Below are 6,640 nucleotides of genomic sequence, written 5' to 3' on the forward strand. Positions count from 1 at the left end.
GTAGCTGTTGTTTTTCCTGAAACTGTTTCAGTCAAAAACTGTGCCGTTTCGGGAATCTGTGTTTTAGTACCTCTTATGGTCGGATTTTGAAAATCTTTTCTTCGTGAAATTTCTTCTTCTCGCCGAAATCTAAAATTGTCATTTTTGTGAAAAATCGAAATTCAGCCTTTAAGGGTCCCGTTTGGCTCAATTAGTGGCTGCCAGTTTTTTTTTGAAACTGTGTTGGACAGATTGTCCGTTTTTGTAAAATGGCTTCAAACTTGATTTTAGAGTTAAAATTAGGTTTAGTCATAGTAACCGAAAATGTTCAAAACATCCAGGGCTATAAGTTCAAGCTTTAAAACATTGAAAATCTCGCTCTATGGTCCTAATTTTCGCGGTCAAAGTCACCGGAAAATTTTTCTTCTAATCCGAAAATAAGCAACTTAGATTAAAGCATAAACATACCACATCAACCTAACCTCAAAACTCACAAAATCAACATAAAACTCACACACTCTTATTACAACTCATCTCCTCAAGAACCACAAATTTACATCCACAAATTCAAGCTTAAAGTTGGCTAGAAATTAATGGAGAAGAGTTTGAGAGCTTACCCTTGAAGAACTATCTCTCTCCCTTGAAAACCTTGAACTCCTCTAAGATTTGTTATTGGCTTGGAACTAGAAAGTATAAGGAAATTTAAGAGAAATATTTCTACATTTCAAACTTTACTAAAACATAAAAAAAGGATTTAGAGTTATACCCTTTGAAAAAATGTTTGTCTAGACTCCTCCTAGACCCTTTGATCTCCTTCTTCTTCTTCTATGGTTTGTAGTGGCTCAAGATTGGGAGAGTAGGAGAAAATATTTGAGAAAGAGTGGGGGAGTGTGGTATGGCCGGATTTTGAGGGGGAGAGAAAAGCCAGGGAAAAAAAATGATGCTTATCCTATGGTGGTTCCTTTTATAGGCACTTGGAAATTATTTTTTTAACACCACATCAACTCTCTCAATCAACTAAATTTTGGTTCAATTTCCCCCAATCTTGGCCGGTTATGGAAGGAGAAAAGGAGAAGTCAAAATTGCCATTAATTCCCCTTCAATCACTACCATCCCATCACCTTAACTTGTAACCGTATAACATACTCAACATATAACCAAAATTTTTGGATATAAATTCCTAAGGATGGCCGGCCAAGTGAAGAGAAAAAGGAGAAAAAAAAACTAATCATTAGTCCTATTCACCTCTCTCATCACATCTCATCAAATCACACACACTAACCTACCCCTTGTATTTTTATCCATTCCCTTAAGTTACTCATTAAAAATGTCCAAAATTATACTGACAGTTATTTTCTCTTGTATACGGGTTCTGGATGCTAGGTTGTACTGTGCTGGGAGATTCTTAAAATTAAGATTCTCTAACTGTATCTATACTGGAAATTCTTCCGTTTTAAAGTACGGTGAGAATTTATCGATCGAATTTACTTGATCAGAAAAATGTGAACTTAACGTGAAATCTGCTACAGAATTTAAGAATGCAGATGTTAATTTCATAAATCTTTCAATCACAAAATGTACATAGTATAATGATTTTCCAGGAAAATCCTTGACTTAAATACATGAATTACATTATTAAAATTCTGAGATTTTCTTGGTCACTACAATATACCTCCCTTAAGAAATTTTCGTCCCGAAAATTAGAACAACTCGGGGTATCTTTTCCTCATATCTTATTCGCGTTCCCAAGTAGCTTCCTCAATATTGTGATTTCGCCACAAGACTTTAACTAGAGTAATTATTTTATTCCTTAAAGTTTTCTCCTCGCGAGCCAAGATCTGGACTGGTTTCTCTTTGTAGGTGAGGTCCGCGTGCACTTCGACCGGTTCCTGGTGCAATACATGCGACGGATCTGTCACATATTTCTTCAACATCGATACATAAAAGGCATTGTGTACAGAAGCTAATTCTGGCAGCAATGCTAGTCTATATGCGATTTTTCCAATCATTTCAAGGATCTCAAAAGGTCCTATGTATCTCGGACTGAGCTTCCCTTTCTTGCCAAATCTCATTACCCATTTCATCGGTGCCACCTTCAGAAAAACTAAGTTTCCTGCCTGAAACTCCAGTGGCCTGCGGCGTTTATCTGCGTAACTCTTCTGGCGACTGTGAACTGTATCTAACCTCTCTCTGATAAGTCTCACATCCTCTATGGTTCTCCTGATGAAGTCCACTGTTTCAAGATGCTTCTCCCCTGGTTCGTACCAATGAATTGGGGACCTGCATCTTCTTCCATATAGAGCTTCGAAAGGTGCCATTCCTATTGACGCGTGGTAGCTGTTATTGTAGGAAAACTCTATCAAGGGTAACTTCCTATCCCAGTTTCTCTTGAAATCCATGACACATGCCCTCAGCATATCTTCTAGGGTCTGGATGGTCCTCTCAGATTGGCCATCTGTCTGCGGGTGAAAAGCCGTACTGAACTTTAGCTTAGATCCCATTGCGTCATGTACATTTTTCCAAAATCTTGATGTGAAGCGGCCGTCTCGATCCGAAATGATGGATTCTGGAATTCCATGCCACGCTGCTATCTTAGACACGTAAAGTTCGGCCAGCCGCTCAACAGAATAACTGAGTTTGATCGGCAGAAAGTGTGCGGATTTAGTCAATCGATCCACGATTATCCAAATCGCATCGTTACCATCGGATGTTCTGGGCAACCCTACCATGAAATCCATCGTGATTTGGTCCCACTTCCATTCTGGAATATCAATCTTCTGTAGTTCTCCTGCTGGACGTTGATGCTCTACTTTAACTTTCTGACAGTTAAGGCACTTCGATATAAATTCAGCCACGTCATTCTTCATTCCTGGCCACCAAAAATTCCTTTTCAGATCCTTATACATTTTAGTTGCTCCCGGATGAACAGAGTAAGGCGTTTCATGTGCTTCTGAAAGGATCTGCTTCCTCATTTCCTCATCTTTAGGGACGCATATCCTACCCTTGTGGAGGAGTGTGCCGTCCTCCGTGAGCATAAACACCATTTCTTTGCCTTCGAGAACTTCCTCCTTTAACTTCACCAAGGTAGGATCGGATTCCTGACTACTCTTCATGTGCTCGAGGATGGTCGGCTGTAGGGTGAGAGATGATACTTTCCCTGAAATTATATCAATTTTAAGGTCGTGTATGTCCTTCTGCAGGGGTTGTGGCAGAGCATAGATTGCCATTAACGTTGCTGACGACTTCCGACTTAGTGCATCCGCCACCTTGTTTGCTTTTCCGGGATGATAGAGGATCTCACAATCATAGTCCTTTACCAATTCCAGCCATCTTCGTTGTCTCATAGTCAACTCCTTCTGAGTGAAGATGTACTTGAGACTTTGGGGGTCTGTGTAGATCTCACACTTCGCTCCATACAGGTAGTGTCGCCATATTTTCAGCGCAAAAACCACCGCTGCAAGTTCTAAGTCGTGCGTTGGGTAGTTCCTTTCATGATCTTTAAGTTGTCGCGAAGCGTAGGCGACCACCTTTCCTCCTTGCATGAGAACAGCTCCTAATCCTTTCTTAGAAGCGTCACTATAGACTACGAAATTCCTTTTATCCGCATCTGGAATGGTCAACACTAGTGCGTTGGTGAGTCTCCTTTTTAGCTCCTGGAAGCTTTCTTCGTACTTCTCGGTCCATTCATATTTCCTTTCCTTCCGTGTGAGAGCTGTGAGCGGTGCTGCTAGCTTTGAGAATCCCTCCACAAAGCGTCGGTAGTATCCTGCTAATCCCAGAAAACTATGTATCTCTGTCACACTCATCGGAGCTGACCAATTACTAACTGCTTCGATCTTGGCGGGATCTACGGTAACTCCTTCCTTGGAAACTACATGCCCTAAAAATTGTACATTTTCTAGCCAAAATTCACACTTTGAAAATTTGGCATACAACTGGTTCTCCTTTAATATCTGTAGGGCAGTCTTCAGATGCTCTTCGTGCTCTTCCTTCGTTTTGGAGTAGATCAGAATGTCATCTATGAAGACGATAACAAACTTATCCAGATGGTCCTTAAATACTCGGTTCATCAAGTCCATGAATGCTGCTGGAGCATTGGTCAGTCCAAACGACATCACGAGGAACTCGTAGTGTCCATAACGAGTCCTGAAAGCTGTCTTTGACACGTCGCCTTCCTTTATCTGAAGTTGGTGGTACCCTGAACGCAAATCAATCTTGGAAAAATATGCAGCTCCCTTCAATTGGTCGAATAGATCATCGATCCTCGGCAGTGGATACTTGTTCTTGATTGTAATCTTATTCAGCTCCCGATAGTCGATACACATCCTCAGTGTACCGTCTTTCTTCTTCACGAACAAAACTGGTGCTCCCCATGGCGAATAACTCGGGCGGACAAAACCTTTATCTATCAACTCTTGCAGTTGCACCTGAAGCTCTTTAAGCTCGGCCGGGGCCATCCGGTACGGTGCCTTAGAAACTGGTGCTGATCCTGGCATCAGTTCGATCTCGAATGAGATTTCTCGCTCTGGGGGTAGTCCCGGTAATTCTTCTGGAAAGACTTTCACGAATTGTTTGACTATTGAAATGTCCTCCGGTCTCAACTTAACCTCCTTAGACTTGTCCACCATATTAGCTAGATACCATATGCATCCCCTAGCTAACATCTTACTTGCTCTCATCGCGGACACCATCTGCATTGGTCGCTCCTGAGATGTCCCTGTGTAAGTGAACTCTCCTTCCTCGGGTGGCTTGAACGTGACCTTCCGGCTTCTGCAGTCGATGACGGCGTTGTATTTTCTCAGGAAGTCCATTCTCAAAATGACGTCGTAATCACTCATACTAATGATTATCAAATTCACGTACAATGTTCTTCCACAAATAATTATTAGAACATTTCTTAACCAATAGTTAGACAATAAGATCTCCCCAGAGGGCAAGGCAGTCCTAAAAGGTTGATCTATTCTATCTTTTGCACTATCTAGATGCTTTGTAACCTTAGTTGACACAAATGAATGCGTTGCTCCGAAATAAAATAAAGCGTATGCATCATGGTTGGCTACAGGGAGCTGACCTGTCACCACTGTGAAAGTTCCAGTTGCTGCATCTCCCCTAGTATAGGCATAGATACGAGCTTGGGGTTCCGGAGCTTCCAATCTTCCCTGAGAAATCTGGGGTCCGTCAATCGTGGATTGAATTGCATGCAGTTGATTTCCTAAGGCTCTCGGTTGATTCTGAACTCTCTGTTGATTCTGATTCGCTCGATTCTGGGGGTTGGAATAACAATCCTTGGAAAAATGACCCTCTTTGCCACATGTGAAATAAATGTTTGTCCCAGCTTTACATTCTCCCGGATGTTTCTTCCCACACCTGTTGCAAGTGGGGAAACTGTTGTTAACTTGCCCGGCGTTGTTCTTCTTCTGAGGTTGGCCTTTCTGGTTCCCTGGGTTGAAGTTCCCTTTCCTCTTATTCTGGCCTTGTCCTTGCTGCTTGTTACCTTGGCATGGGTTACTATTCGGCCCTTTGGATTGGGTTTCCGGATTTTGTTTCCCTTTAGCCCTTTCCTCTTTCTTGGCTTGGAAGAATTTAGCCATTTCCTCCCTGTTTTGGTTAACCCAGTATTCTGCACGAATGACTCGACCAACACAGTCTTCCACGGTCACAGGCGGTCTGCCTTCGCCACTAATCACCACTGCTAGGTCGATTCGGAACATCTTCATCATCCTCCTGACCTCTTCCCGCTCTGAGGTCACCATGTGTGTGCATAGACGAGCTAGTTGCTTGAACTTCTGCACTGCATCTACCACGGACAAATTTCCTTGGCGAAAATTATTAAACTCATCCTCTTGGGCGGCCATGTTGTCTAAGTTGAAATACCTCTCATTAAATTCCTCGATGAAGTCTTGCCAAGTCATCTCATCGACATTCCTTTTTAGCTCCACCGTCTGCCACCATCGGCAAGCTTCCTTCTTGAGCATATAGGAGGCGCACAGGACCTTTTCTTGGTCATTCAACCTCATAAGGTTTAGGTCTACCTGAACATCAGTCAGCCAGTTGTCTGCTTCTATCGGGTCTGTGGAACTAAGGAACTCTGGCGCCTTCATACGACGGAACCTTTCTAAGGTTGAGATCCAACGCCTATCCTCTGCTGGGTGATGATCATGTCCTTCAGCTTCTACATGTGCGATCAGTGCAGGCGGTATCTCCTGACCGTTCTGACCGTCGGCTGTAGGGGGTTTTCCCGTGCAGGTGGGTTTTCGTGTGCTGGTTCGCCTCTAGCTGGTGGTGCATGATTCTGACGCGCTAGTTGTTCACGTAAGGCATTCATCTCTTGTTGCTGCGCTTGTAGCAACTGTCTCATTTCGGCCATCTGACCCGTCCAGTCAACCTCCGGCTGGTTTCGAGCCGCTTGTGCTCGTGGTCGAACCATGATCCTTCATTTAAGAAAGTACTATGTAAGTCTTTATCTTTGTCTGCGTCTAAAATTATGTCTGTATACGGATTGCATTCATATCATGGTAAGGGGACATAAAATCTTGTTTACTTGATACATGATTTCATTCTGGTTTACACTCTTGATTCATAAATAGAATTTGTTCTAATTACGCATAAACTTTTAATTTCATATAAGCTCGATTTCATAACTTTTAATCATAACTGTCGG

The sequence above is a fragment of the Morus notabilis genome, unplaced genomic scaffold, assembly GCF_000414095.1.
Source record: "Morus notabilis unplaced genomic scaffold, ASM41409v2 Scaffold212, whole genome shotgun sequence".
NCBI classification, from domain to species: Eukaryota; Viridiplantae; Streptophyta; class Magnoliopsida; order Rosales; family Moraceae; genus Morus; species Morus notabilis.